This window comes from Podarcis melisellensis (genome assembly GCF_964234715.1).
Source record: "Podarcis melisellensis genome assembly, chromosome: 16".
Lineage (NCBI taxonomy): Eukaryota > Metazoa > Chordata > Lepidosauria > Squamata > Lacertidae > Podarcis > Podarcis melisellensis.
In genome coordinates, this window is record NC_138533.1 from 15,052,541 (window position 1) to 15,067,392 (window position 14,852).

At 50.3% G+C, this 14,852-nt stretch overlaps 1 protein-coding gene across 19 annotated transcripts in view; it reads left to right on the forward strand.

Moving 5' to 3' along the window:
• The first annotated feature begins 10,789 nt into the window (after nucleotides 1-10,789).
• Nucleotides 10,790-14,852, forward strand: part of NRXN2 (neurexin 2) — a 345,065-nt gene continuing 341,002 nt past the window's right edge. For 13 of the 19 annotated variants that reach the window (XM_081892957.1, XM_081892959.1, XM_081892978.1 and 10 more), the window contains exon 1: nucleotides 10,792-11,057. The gene's annotated coding sequence lies outside the window, so the exon portion shown is untranslated. Of the gene's footprint in view, nucleotides 11,058-14,852 lie in introns of all 19 variants that reach the window. The other 6 variants (XM_081892963.1, XM_081892967.1, XM_081892964.1 and 3 more) reach the window with 1 other exon arrangement.

Sequence of the window (14,852 nt, forward strand, 5' to 3'; positions counted from 1 at the left end):
AAAGGAGCGTTTCTTCAGGAACTGGTGTCAGAATGCCTCTGATGGGGCCTCTGGTATTTCAGCAGGGAGAGCATTCCACAGCACTGGCCCCGCCAGTGAAAAAGCCCACCTCTGTGTTACCATGTCAGGAGTAAGCCAGCAGTAAATCACACCGTGCAAGTTGGCGTTAACCCTTTATTAGCAAACACACAATCTGCACAGACTCGGCAGGCCTAGTGAGCACAGCAACTCATTTCTGGTAGGTCTTGCCCCCATGAAGCTGAGACTGAAGGTCCCTCCTCCCCACAGCTGCCTATGTCTCCTCCTCTCCAGGGTTTCTCCCTGAGACTGTGTCTGCATGCAGCTTTTGTGTGGAGTGTGTGAGCCTCCCAGGATATGGCAGGTTGGTTCCTTGGGAAATCTGGCTCAAGGGATGCTGCCTCTGGGGTCCTCTAGTTTGGTGGCCTCTGAGTTAACACAAAGGAGACATAACTCAATGGATTTGGGTCCAGCTCAGTTGCTGAGTCTAGCACCTCCCTGGTTTGCACTGTTGACCCTCCAGATCCCGCCAGTTCCTCTACCTTCCATGTCAGAAGCTGACATCCTGGCCATTCAGGATCAGGGTCAAGACATCCAGTGGGATCCCTGCCAAAGGGTGCACACCTTTTCCCAACCCCTTCAGCTGTCCCAAGAAGATAAGAGGACCTGTGGCATCACAATCTCCTGAGAGGGCCTGATGGAACCAACAGGTCTGGGTGCTGCGATTGGCAGCAGAGGACCTCCTGGTAGTTTCTCCACCCTCAAAAGTTAACAATGGTGATGGTCTGGGAGAGGGCCTTCTCTGTGATGGCCCCTAAGGTGTGGAGCTCCCTCCTCACAAAAGGTGCATCTGGAATTACAGATACTGAGATTCCAAAGCATCAGAAATGATTGTTTATGTATGCGACAACAGCCACATGGATTCTAATGGCCCAGAGATGGAAGGAAGAGTCAACCCCGACCAGAGAAGAATGGCAAATCAAGATGATGGATTATGCTGAAATGGCAAAATTAACTGGGAAGCTCAGAAACCAAGAAGACAAGAACTTTAAAAAACAATGGGAAAAATTATAATTTATATACAGGACCACTGCAAGCAGGTTAAAACATTGGCAGGATTTTAACCACACTTGTAATGTAACGGAAACTATGGACAATTCAGAAGGATAAATATTTGGATAAATATTGATATGCGGTTGTAATTATTTTCATTAGGACCCATGGAAGGGATGGGGGAAGTCAGGAGATTCAGAGTAATCTCAGTATTTGGATTTTGAATTGTTTGTTGCATGTATGTGTAATATATATATACAGTATAACTATATATAACTATATCTATATCTATCTATCATCTATCTATCTATCATCTATCTATATCTATCTATCTATCTATCTATCTATCTATCTATCTATCTATCTATCTATCTATCTATGGTGCATCTGGTACCTTCATTATACAACATCCAGAGAATTCTGAAGCCATACCTCTTTACTTGAGCTTTTGACACGAGGTGTGTCTTTTTAGGACTCACCTTATCTATCTATCTATCTATCTATCTATCTATCTATCTATCTATCTATCTATCATCTATCTATCTATCTCTATCTATCATCTATCTATCTATCTATCTATCTATCTATCTATCTATCTATCTATCTATCTATCTATCTATCATCTATCATCTATCATCTATCATCTATCTATCTATCTATCTATCTATCTATCTATCTATCTATCATCTATCTATCTATCTATCTATCTATCTATCTATCTATCTATCATCTAGTGCATCTGGCACCTTCATTATACAACATCCAGAGAATTCTGAAGCCATACCTCTTTACTTGAGCTTTTGACACGAGGTGTGTCTTTTTAGGACTCACCTTATTTTTTATGACTGTAAATTGTTTTACATTGTTTTTAATATTATGCTTAAAGTGGTTCACAGGACAGACAGCTGAAGCAGAGCAGCCATTATGGATAAGTATAATGAACTGCAATAATCTGCTATTGACATTTCAACCATCTCAATTCATTGAAAGCGCATCAGAAGCTTCAGTGAGCATGAAACATGCCAAGAGGTCAGCCAACAATATCCAGTGCCCATCACGCCCACATTACACCCACGTGGAGCCATCCATTTGGCAGCCCAAGTTAAGGGACCCCGCCACAATACAGCCTTTGACCACATCAATCTCACAGCCCAAACTGAGCTCCTCCTGGCTGCACTCTCCAGCCAAACTCCACACAAGCCACTCTGTATGAACACAGCTAAAATGTCTAAGTAAAAGCCCCACCTTCGTCTAGATGGGACGCACACAGCACTCATTGGGACCCCAAAAGAAAAGCCTGAGAGCGACAGCAACCTTCAGGGCACACACAACAGAAAGAGGCGACACCTCTGAGCCAAGAAAGGGCACCCTGTAGGCAGGTTGGGGAAAGCCTCAAACCCCCCCCCCCAGGAATCACTCCTCATATTGGGGTGCCACTTTTGCACACCCCAAGGCAGCTGGTCTTAGAAGAACCTCAGGTGGCCCTCCAGGTCTCTTTTCCTGGACCCTGGCAGAATCTGGCAAGGGCTAGGTCACTCCTTGGCCCTCTTCTTCTTCTTCTTCTTCCTCCTCCTCCTCCTCCTCCTCCTCCTCCTTCTCCTCCTGTGCTTTTCTACCTGACCAGGATGTGTCCTTCAACTTTGGTGATGGATGGAGGATGGAGAAGGGGTGTGTGCAATGGAAAACTGTGCCTATCCCTCCCTGTCTTCAGAAAAAGACAATCGTTTCATGGCAGAGCCTTGCAGCTGGACCAGGCTGGGGTCCAGAACTGACCTGCCCTCCAAGGTCCACTTTGGCAGGTTTGTAGGACCACCCACCTGCCAGCCATCTGACACCACCTGGCACCAGGTGTTTTGACTCTACAGCAGAGCACTCCGAGGGGGCTCCTGATGCTTCCTTGCCAGTTTGGATTAGGCACCCTTGTCAAACTTGGCACCCCCCTTTTTTTGCCTGCTTTGCTGGGTGGCAGGGAAAGGTGCCAAATTCAAAAAAGCAGAATCTGGAAAGGCAAAATTAGGAATGTGCTGCCATTTCTTCATTGGGAATTGGTGCCCACAGAACAGAAGTGGTCAAGCAGCTGCTTGAAGTGAATTTTTTGGGGTGGGTAAGATCTCGTTTGCCTTCCCAAACATTCTTCGAATTTCACTCCCTGAATGCCGCCCTCCCAGGCCCATCTGGCGCTTAATATTGCTGCAATGTTTTTACTACCTTCGTTTTACTAGATTTGTTTTTAATATTGTTTTACTTCTATTATTGTTTACTTTTTAACTATTGTCTTTTATGTTCTTTTTTTAGCTTTCTGGGATTTATTCATGTTTCTTTCCATTTCTGTGTGCCGCCTTGATTCCCCGTTTGGGGAACAGACAGGATAAAAACAAAAAAACTTCTATTCACGTTTTTTTGCTGGGCACAAATTGCCGCACAGAATAATGGTGATGATGATGTATATACCACCTTTGGGATTGAAAACGTCTTGCCGCATTTAAAAACAACATTATAAAATACGAAGGAGGTAAAAAGGAGCTTGTTAAAAACAATAATTAAAATGCAGGTTACATTTAGAACTAGCAACTGAAATACAACAGCGGAAAGTCATCCTCATTTATTTCAGGCTCCTCCTTCGTAAGAACCCGGACCCCGGCAGTGGAATCCTGTCCAGAGAGAGACGGCAGACCTTGCTGGGAGCGAGTCGCCTCTGGCGCTCTCCAGGGTCCTGTAACTCCAGCCGGAGCGGTCTTTCTGCCAACGGACTGATTCAGCCGCTCTCAGACACCCACCATTGTGCCTTGGCTTGCGGTCAGGTCAGGACCCTGGACAGCTACGGACGGTGCCGCTGGATCCCTGCTGCTCCTCTCTGTCGGTGCTGCTGCTGCTGCGGAGCTGAGCCCTGCAGGATCTATTCTGCCCCCCACCAGCATGGTTTTGAATATCAACAGCCCACTTTATGGTTGTACATATATTTATATCTTGCCTTTCCTGATAACTCCATGCCTGGGGCATGCAGAGTAGGATCTCCCCTCTGCTCTCCACGGAGCTGTCCTATGAGTACCAGAGCCTTGCTGGAGTTGGACCTAGCGGTGTCCTCCTAGTGGCACAGTCACCCGTTTTCAGAACTGGCCAGCTCGACCCCTCCAGGAAAACCACCCAAAGGGGCCTGAAGGAGGCAAAGAGAACGGAAGAGGATGGAAGCTTGGTCCAAGAAAAGCTCCTGCAATTCTGGACTGCATCAAGAGACGTCTGCTGTTCAGATCAAGGGAAGTCATAGTGCTGCTCTATTCTGCCTTGCTCAGATCCCACCTGGAGTCCTGTGTCCAGATCTGGGTGCAGCAGTTTAAGGAGGATAATGACAAGCTGGGAGGTGTGCAGAAGGGGGTGACCAAGATGATCAAGGGTCTGGAAACCAAGCCTTATGAGGAATGGTTGAGGCGTTGGGGATGTTCAGCCTGGTAAGGAGACAGAGAGGAGATATGATAGCCATCTTCTAGTATCTAAAGGGCTGACACATGGAAGATGGAGCAAGCTTGTTTTCTTCTGCTCCAGAGGGTAGGACTCGAACCAATATCAAGCAAGGGGATTGTAACTAAACATCTGGTGGTAAGAGTTGTTCAATGCTGGAACAGACTCCATCGGAAGGTGGTGAACTCTCCTCCATTGAAAGTTGTAAAGCAGAGGTTAGATGGTGATCTGTCAGCAATTCTCGAACTGTGATTCCTGCACCGCAGGGGGTTGAATTGAATGACCCTTGTGGAACCTTCCAACTCTTCAGTTCTATGATTCAATGATGTGGGGGAGGGCAAACCTTTGGGTTAGTCGAGCCTTTGATCTTTAATCATTTGAAGAGTCTCTGGATTACATATCTCATTTCTGCTCCTGTCCAGATTGGATTACAGGATAAATTGTATGTCCTTCCTGTTTATTGTGTTTAGGGTAGTTTGGTTTTTTTTAAATCATTTTATTGTTTTCTGCTCTGAGAACTGTTTTTCTGCTCCTGAAAAGCAGATGATAAAAAAATGGAAATAAACATAATAAAAAGATTTTAATTAGATAAAGATTGCCTTGGGGAAAATGGATGGTTTGCTCGCATGGTCTGTTGAGGTGTGTGCAGTTCAGGGGGTAGCTTAAACAATTAGCCATTGAGCGAAAATGGATTTCTAAAAAGTAAATAGGTGGAGCAAAGGGATCAGGACCATAGCTGGGGTGGCAGAGATGGCTCCTGCTATGGCTCCAATCTGAATTCCCCTCATGCTTCTCACTTGCATTAGAAGGAAATCTTCCTTTGCCCTCAACAGGAATTCTCCTCTCAAAGCAAATGACAGACACTGAGGAATCCAGACTGGGACCACAGCAGGAGCCAAAGATTAAAGCCCCCACCCCACGTCAGGGTCTTGATCCAAACCGAGGGCTCTGAATCTGCCATTTACTTTTAAAACAAGCACCATCTGTGCAATTGCTAATTGTGCATGTGGCCTCGTCCCTGGTCTGGGTGTGAAATGCTACCTTCTAGGTGAGATCTTTCGAGTCCTGCAGGGACAAGGGAGTAGAAAGTGGTGGATTTTTCTGGCAGGAAAGTCCTGAAAGCTTTGGACATATAGTTGGTTCACTGTGGCATCACCCTCACCATCATACAAATCCAGGAAATGTTTAAATATTTAAGATTCCCAATTCTGAAGCATGTTTGATCGGAGCAGCCTCAGAGAGGTGTGCAAGGAACTCTTGGGATAACGTGGGAGTATTCTCGATCTTGGGATGACTGAGCAACTGGGCTTTTGCCAGTCTCATTTTATTAAACATATATCACTCTCCATCCTGTTCAGGCTTAGGAAGACATAAAACTCCATTCTAGCATTTGATATAGGACTAGGGGCTGTACTCTGAGAAACATTGCCCAGAGCAAAGACCCCTCACCCCAATTTCAAGGCAGAATTGGGGATACATCTATGAAGGTGCAGGATATCCTGTGGCTGAGGGTCTCAACAGAGTCTTTGCTGGATAGCTCAGTTGGTTAGAGCATGGTGCTGCTAATGCCAAGGTTGCAGGTTCAATTCCCATAAAGGACAGCTGCATATTTCTGCATTGCAAAGGGTTGGACTTCAGGGTCCCTTCCAACTCTATGATTCTACTCTACTCTACTCTACTCTACTCTACTCTACTCTACTCCATTCCATTCCATTCTATTCTATTCTATTCTAAGGTTCTGGAAGTGCTGGCTGGGGCTGATGGAACTGTAGTCCAAAACATCCAGATGACACCCACGTCTCTTTTTCCCACCCATTTGGAGGGGTGTCATGGGACGTTCTTGCAGCTTGAGACAGGAAATTTGCTGGTGTGGACTGACACCCAGTAGAGCTTCCTTTTGGGTGGGGATGTTTGGCTGGCCATCAGGCTCGCAACACTCAAAACTCAAAAACGCCCCCCCTTAACCCCACCACACCATCACCGGCAACAAGTGGCTTGGCTCACTTCCTTGAGCCACCTGCAATATTGCTGGCCCCATTCTGAGGCTCACCTGTTTGCTGAGGATGTGTGATGAGCAGCTGATGGACAGGTGGCCAGCCCTGCCATTTGGTCAAGGGGCTCAGCGAGTCTTTAAGATATGCCACCTGGGGAAGCTACTCAAACCTTGATTCGGCTGTGGCAGGATGGGAGAACTTAACGGGTCTGGGGCAGCTTCTTGCTTCAAAGATGCAGCTATATCAGCCTGGCACAGAGCAAGCTTCTAAACACACACACAAGCGCGCACACAAGCAATTTCTTCCAGCTCCCATTGTCCTTTCCCTTTCATTCCTGTACCGGCTCCCCCCTCCCCCCTTTCCAATCATCTCCTGCCACTGTCAGCTGTTGGCTGGGCTCCCAGGGATCAATATTGCATTAGCCCTCCATGCTGCATTCATGCAAATGACAACTGAGCTGGTCAGCCTGTCCAGGCAGGCGGCAGATTGTGGTGAGATTTTGGGGAGGGGGCACCCCGGCAGCAAGGCAAGAGCAATGTGGAGAAGAGGGCTATTGATGGTTAGTAGCCATGATGGCCATGCTGTGCTTCCAATGCTTCTGAATACCACTTGCTGGAAACCACAGCAGGGAAGAGGGCTCTTGTGCTCAAATCTTGCTTATGTGTAGGCTTCCTCCTGAGGCATCTGATGGGTCCTGTGAGAACAGGGTGCCGGACTAGATGAGCCACTGGCCTGATCCGATTTTAAGGCTCTCCTGAGGTTCATCCTCCATCGTCAGAAGCAGCAATACTTCTGAGTCCCAGTTGTTGGAAGCTACAAGATGGGAGAGTTGCTCTCATGCTTGGGTTGAGCATGCATCTAGGATGCTGGACTAGATGGGGCCTCCTGTGGCCTGATTCATCTGGGCTCTTCTTAGGTTCTGGGTCATGTGTTATATGCCAGAGGCAGAAGGAACTTGCCTTGGAGAACAGTGCTTCTTATGGTATGAACTCAAGACTGGAGGAGATGAAAAGAGGCCCCTTGTTTAGTCTGACACTCTAACCCAGGGGTCAGCAAACCTTATCAGCAGGGGGCCAGTCCACTGTCCCTCAGACCTTGTGGGGGGCCGGACTATATTTTGGGGAAAAAAATATATGAACGAATTCCTATGCCCAACAAATAACCCAGAGATGCATTTTAAATAATAGGACACATTCTACTCACGTAAAAACACACTGATTCCTGGACCGTGCACAGGCCAGATTGAGAAGGCGATTGGGCTGGATCCGGTCCCCAGGCCTTAGTTTGCCTACCCATGCTCTAACCAGTACACCACACTGGCTGCTGGCTCATAATGAATGAATAAACTCTGTCTTTTGCCTCCCAGAGGTATTTTTAAAATGTGTTTTTAAACGTGTCCTTTATTTATGCACCCCCCCACCCCATAGCATACCCCAGCCCACATTTTTATACCTTACTGCAATGGATGACCTTGGAAGATAGTGAATTCTCCTTCCTTGGAGGTTTTTAAGGAGAGGCTGGGTGGCCATCTGTCAGGGATGCTTTAGCTGAGATTCCTGCGTTGCCGGGGGTTGGGCTAGAGGACCTTTGGGGTTCCTTCCAACTCTATGATTCAATGATGGGCATTCAGATTTAGGACATTTTAAATGGGAAAGAGACAGACCTAAGCCAAGGCTCCTTCCAGCAGCTAAGTTTTGTTAAACAGCTGGCATGGGTAAGATCCACCAGGCAGCTAAAGCTTTGGTGCTCAAATCCAGCTTTCTAATTTGAGGTATTTATTCAATAACTCAAGAGTAAAATGAAGGAGATAAATATGAGTTTGCTTTGAAATGAAAGATAAAGTGGTATTGTCTAACTAATCCCCACACTTGAAATAGAACTTGAAATCAGTTGCAGGAACTTACATAAGAGCGAAATTTCCTTCATCCTCCCAGGTACCAGGGTTCTGTTCTGGAAGGGACCAGGCAAAGTTTCCCCAGGTCAAAGCTTGCTCAAAATCACCCTCCATTTACCGTATGTGGTGCACCAGGAAAGTAGGGAAATGGAAGGGGCAGAAGCTAGTAAAAGGGGGTATGAGATGTCTGCCCCTGGAGGAAGGAGGAGGAAGAGAGGTGGTGTAAATGGAAAAGAACCCCCCCTGCCGCCGCCCCTGCCACCCTTGAGTTTCCATCAGAGAAGAGACAAAGGCCACCTTGTGTATTGGTGAAGGGTCTAGCTAGAGCTCAACATTCTGCACTGCTTCTTGGGGAAGAGGGCTGCTGCTCAGAGGCAGAACACCTGCTTCACATGCAGAAGGTCCCAGGTTCAATCCCTGGAATCTCCAAGAATGGCTGAGAACGTCCCCTGCCTGAGGAAAAAAAGACAGTCATTGTAGGCAATGCAATGAACTATAGGGACCAGGGTGTGGACACAAGGAGAGCCCTGATGGATCCCGTCAATGGCCCATCATCTTGTTCTTCAGTAGCCAACCAGTTGTCTCAGTGGGAAGCCCCCAGGCAGGACCAGAGCACAAGAGCCCTCTCCCCTCCTGTGGCTTCCAGCAAGTGGTCTTCAGAAGCATTGCTGACTCCAACCATGCAGGCAGAGCACAACCATCATAGCTGGGAGTCCTCCATGAATCTCTCCAAGGCAGCTTCCTCCTTTCCTGATTGAGGTGTCCTCCTGTCCCTTTTGGGGTGCTCAGCAGCTTTATCATTGCAGCTTTGACTCGTGTGGATTAGCCAAGGATGCTTTGCTCCTTCCTGTGGGAGGAGCCAGAGGCAATGACAGACAGATCCAGCTCATTATAGTTTTGTCCTCCTCCTCCCTTGCTGAGTTCTGCAAGGACAAGACTTAGACTGTGCAGAGGTTGGATGAGCATTTGTCAAGTATGGTTTCATTGAATTTCCTGCATTGCAAGGGGTTGGACTAGATGATCCATGGAGTCTCTTCCAACTCTATGATTCTATGACAAGGAGGAGGAGGAGGAGGAAGCAACAGCAGCTAGCTGGCTTTCGCACCCCTTGAGCTGGTTGTATGAAAGAAGGCAGGCAGGTGGAGGGATGGCTAAGGGCAGGCTGAGGTTGGTCCTGCCAAATAAACATTTATGAGCTGCGCCTGTGAAGATCTCCTGTTCTGTGGAAATCCCACTGCAAGAACGCTTGTCAGGCTGGAAATGGAGAAGCCAATGTTTCATCTGTGCCAAGGGATCGGTTCCAAAAGGAAACGGCAGGAAGAAAGTCAGTGCAGTGTGTTCGTCAGCATGTTGGGCTGGGACCAGCGAGATCCAGGTTCATGTGGCCGTGGGTGACCTTGGGCCAGTCCCTCTTTAAAAAGGAAGAGCCCTTGCTCAGTGGAGGAGCACTTGCCCCAGGTACCATCCCTGCTGGCATTTCCAGGAAGGACAGAAAATGACCCCTGCTCATCACCCTACTGAGCTAGGCAGAACAATGCCTTGACTCTAAAGATAGCAACTTCCTATGCTTGGCCTAGTCACCGGAGGCGAGTTACAGTGTCTTCTAGGCGATCAGGCGAGACTCAGCTGGGTGGCATCACTTGGAGCAGAACCAGCAAGCCAGGGGAGGAGGGGACCCCACCAGAGGACACACTGCCTAGCTAGGGACTCCTCAAATCCAGATCTTTGGCCTACCTTGCAGGCTTCTTGGGAAGATGAAAACGATATGTGCATGTGTGTGTATATAGGCGGTGGCAGGGAGAGGGGAGAAACCATGTATGCTGCCCATGCTGCTCCTTGGAATAAGGTGACCAGTATATAAATAAATTGGCAAAATAAATAATAAGAGAGCTTTTGACAACGAACAAAGGATGCCTCTGAGCAGATGTTGTGCTTTATGCTTTTAAATTTCAGGCGATAATGACATTGGTATGTTGGAACCTGCTTTGTGGCTGATGAAAAGGGAGGGGTTCGAAAGTCTACTCACTAAACAAATGGACCTATTTCTGTCGAGTCCCCCCGCCCGCACTGGGGCTTCTGGTGGGGGGGAAGGTCGTGACCCCCAGCCGGGACTTGAGAACCCCTAGAGCTTGGGCAGGGAGGCCAAAACAGTCTCGCTCTCAGCCAGCCAGCCAGCGCCCCCCCCCCTTCCGAGGCTGCTGCATTCATTGTTCACCTTCGCCTCCCGCCCCCCCCCCCATCTGAAAGGCGGAGCCCTGTGGGCGGGGGAGGAATAGGAGGAGGCTGAATTGCGCGGGTGTCCCTCCCGGGTGGGGTGCAGGAGACCCGGGGCCCCGGCCTGGTCCCCCGCTTGGTTGGCAGAGAGGGAGGAGCCGAGCTGGGGCGGCGCTTGGAGGAGGCGGAGGCGGGAGGAGGTGGCGGAGCCTCCGCTGCTGCCGCTGCCGCTGCCGCTGCCGCTCCCGGACCCTCCTGCATCCCCGCCTCGCGCGTCTTCTCCTGCATCTTCTCCATCCTCCTCGGGCATCTCCTCCTGCGCATCCCTCGGCCCCAGGAGGAGGCGGGCGAAGGCAGGACCAGCCCCGGCCATTGTCTTTGGCCGCCGCCGCCGCCGCATCGCCTCCCGCCCTCCCTCCCGCCAGCAGGTACCCCGAGGCTGCGCCCTTGCGGTGGGGGGAGGAGGGAGGGAGAAGCGGGGTGGGGTTCCCTCGCAGCCTATGGCGCTGTGGGGAGGGGAGGGAGAGGGGGCCCTTCTTTGGACAGGGTGTGGGCTGGGGCCAAGGCGGCGTCCAGGACACCCCCCCCCAAACACACACACCTCGTTGGTGCCAAGTCTGGGGGAAGGGAGTGGGGCTGCGGTACCAGCTCAATGGGGGGGGGTCCTCGCCCAGCTTTCTTTTTGGACTGGAGGTGTGTGTCTGCGTGCGCGGGGGGGGGGGGGTGTCTTGCTAAGATGAGGGGTGGAGGGGCAGAGGAGGCGAGCCGGGGACATTGGAGCGGCCGCGGGGAGGGGGCGCTGGTGGCGGAGTGTCGCCCTTTCGCCAAACCTCGCCTCGACGCGCGTCCCTTGCCATAGATAACCCCGGGGAGGGCGGCGGGCTGGGAGGTGGGGAGGAAGAGTGCTTGTTGTTCATCACGCCGCCTCCTTATCTCCCAAGGTTGAGGTTATCTGTCGGCTGCCGCCAGTTTGCGGGGCTTGACATCTGAGATGCCCCGGTGGGGTTTTTGTTGTTGTTGTTGTTGTTGTTGTTTGGTGATGATGGTGATGGTGCCCTTTGGACGGTCCTTCCTCTGCAAGCCGCTCCTCCCCCCACCCTCCAATTCCACCCAGATATTCGGGTTTTCCACTTCCAAAGTCTGGGGCTGTATCGTGTTGGTGCAAATAAAATAATCTCAGATCTCGGATGCCTGGAGGTTGGTTTGGGCACTGTCAGCATGCCTCCTCCTCCTCCTCCCACCGAAACTCCGAATTCTGAAATCTGGGCAGCGGCGGCGGCGGCGGCATTATTCGATGGCAGCAGCAAATCTGCAATCCCCGTTTAGCTCTGCTTCATTATTTACTCGCCGCCAGTGAGCTGAGCCTGCCTCAGCCTGGAGAGCCTTTGTTAGCAAGTATTAATATTTGGTGTTGAAAATCAGCTTTGCCCCCCCCCCCGCCCCGGGGCAGAGGGAGCTGGCATCTTGGCGTTTCTTTTGCCTTGGAAAGGATGCCGAGAGGCATTTTGTGGGCGCTTTTCCCCTGCAGGGCGACAAGGCTCCCTTTCTGACACCACCGTGTTGTGTGTGTGCAGAGGAGCCTTGCTAAACGAATGTAATGTGCTGTCTAGCGGGTGTGGGGGGAGGGTAGGGAAGGCTCCGAGGATCAATGAAAAATGGTCTTCTCGTGGTGCTTGCCGAAGTATACCCCGGCTTCAAGGCGCTGGGTTGTGTTGTGTGTGGAAGGATCTCAACACCCTCAGATTGCTCTGCTTACAACGCTCTTCCCACCCCCATTCCCAGCTCCACGTATGTCTGGCACCCTCTCTATCTGTGCTTTGCAGGAGTGGTCTTCTATCGGGGGGTGCGCGAGGCAATGTTGGTGAGGGGCTTGGGTGGCGGTGGGGTGGGAAGCTAAAAAGAGGCGTTGTGTGCAGAAACCATCCCTTCCCCAACACACACAGAAATGGATCCCTGCAAAACATCCCCTGCACAAGCCTTTGTCATGCGGCGTGAAGCTCCCTCCCTCTCTTATGGCGAGGGGGGTTTTGAGGGAAAGGGGGCTGCTTGCAAAGAAGGGGGGGTCATTGGCTCCTTTGGGAAGGGCTGGGGTTGGGAGAGAAGCGGGGGCTTTGAGAACAGGTCCTGCCTTAGCCCCCCCCCCCCGCCAAAGGAGGATTGTCTGGCTGGTCCTTCTCCCTTGGCGTGTTGCAGACATTTATATTATTAATTTGGTATTGTGGATTACCTCTCTCGTGTGCTGCTGCCCCCCAATCAGATCCTACCACAGCATCAATGGCAATATCATGTCCGAATTTAAGGGGGAGGACATTTCGGGAGAGAGATTGGCAAAGAGTGTCACAGTTGCCTTGAATAAACACACACACACACACACACACACACATTTTTTTAAAAAAAATCTGCTGGCGATTTGCTTTTATTCACAAGGGTCTTTTCTTTAGGATTAAAAGAAGAAGGAGAAGCTCAGAAATCCCCACCTCCCTCCTTGCAAATAAATAAAACCGCCACATGATTCTCTCTCTGGGAAAATCAGCTCCCTCCAAAGGGGAAAGCCATCATATTCAATGGTGCTAATTAATTTTTATTAAGAAACCAAAGGGATATTTGTTAGCCCAAGAAAAATCTTTGAGCTGCACCAGCCTCCAGTCAGAGAGGAGAGGAGAGAAGCATGACAAATATGTTTTCCAGAGGAGCACCAGGAAGAAAAATGACACAACCAGGAGGAGGAGGAGGGCGGAGGGCAGGTACTTACAGTGGCTCAGGTGTGGGGCTCTCCTTTGAGCACACCTGATGCTGCAGCCTTAGCGCTTTGGCCCCAGGGATGGTGGCCAGGCTCAAGCACCGGGGAGGGGAGGGGTGCCTGGGCAGCAGCGGAGAGGGGACTCCAGGACAGGAGTCTTCCTGGGTGGGGGGGAATAATAGCCTTGGATGCATTGCTGGGTGCAATGCCACTGGGCTTGGAGAAGAGAGAGAATGGGCTCCCTCCCTCCCGTGTGATAGGCTTGCTTTGTTCACACTGGGAGGGGACTGCTCCTGGCTTAGGGGGGTCTCCTGTTGCTGTGAGAAATTGGGGCGCCCTGTTAGGACCAACCATGCCTAAGAGACCCTCTGCCAGCCAAGCATCATAGCGGTCAGATCAGTCGGTAATATCCTTTAACATCCCAAATAATGTTTTTGGCATAACAGGGTGCTCTCCGATTCTTGTATCATATTCTTGAATCTTCATGAGAGTGGCTGAGAGAGGGGTTGGACTAGATGGCCCTTCAAGTCCCTTCTCACACTACTATTCCGTGACAGACAGAAGGACTTGCTTAAGGCTGCTCAAGTCTCTGTTATACCCCATTCCCGCCCTACAGAAAGCATGAAGCCACTGGCTCCTGGTCTATGATTTAGAATTTGCTGGGCTTTTGAAGGAAGTGATTATTATCCCCACTTTGTGGAACAGAGGAACTGAGAGGCGGCAACCTGTTGGAGGTTTGCACAGATATCCCTCTGCATACCACCTGCTTTTGTGTGGGCAGCATACAGAGACTCACAGCGGGCATTATGGAGTGGGAGAAGGTAGCCAAGCTGACGCTGTTAGTTGCTATCAGGTAGGTGTTAAGCTTGGTGGGATCTTCTGCATGTGGCCAGAAGGTTCATCCAACAACGTTCTTCAAGGGCCACTTGGAATTTGTCATGCACTAGGAAGAGGAGAACTATTTCTGAATGTCAGCCTGCTATGGGATGGTGACTGCCTGCCTGCCTGCCTGCCTTCCAAAGGGAGTTTGGTGCCCACCATGTTTCTCTCTGCAGCTCCACCTGGAGAGGCAGCAGGACACAAATGCCTCAAATCAGTCCGTTTTATGTGTTATTCACAGGCCCAGAACCCTCTCTCAAGGAGTGCACTGAAAAGGCATCCTCAGCTGCCTGGGGGTGAGGAGACCTGTGATGGGGCGCATGTCCTGCAAGCAGAAGGGACCAGCCTCAGTCCTTGGCATCTCCAGGCAGGGCTGGGAAATACCCCTGTGTAAGAGTCAATGCCAGCCACTGACTGTAGAGAGTATTAAACTTGATCCCAGAGGGTTGGGCCTCAGGATGTCACTGGACTACGGTTCCCATCAGCCCTTGCCCTTGGCCATGCTGGCTGCAGGAGCTGATGGGAGTTGATGTCCAACAAACTTGCCTCATCATGAGCTCGATGGCCCACTGGTCTGACTTGGCCAAAGGCATCTTCTCATGTC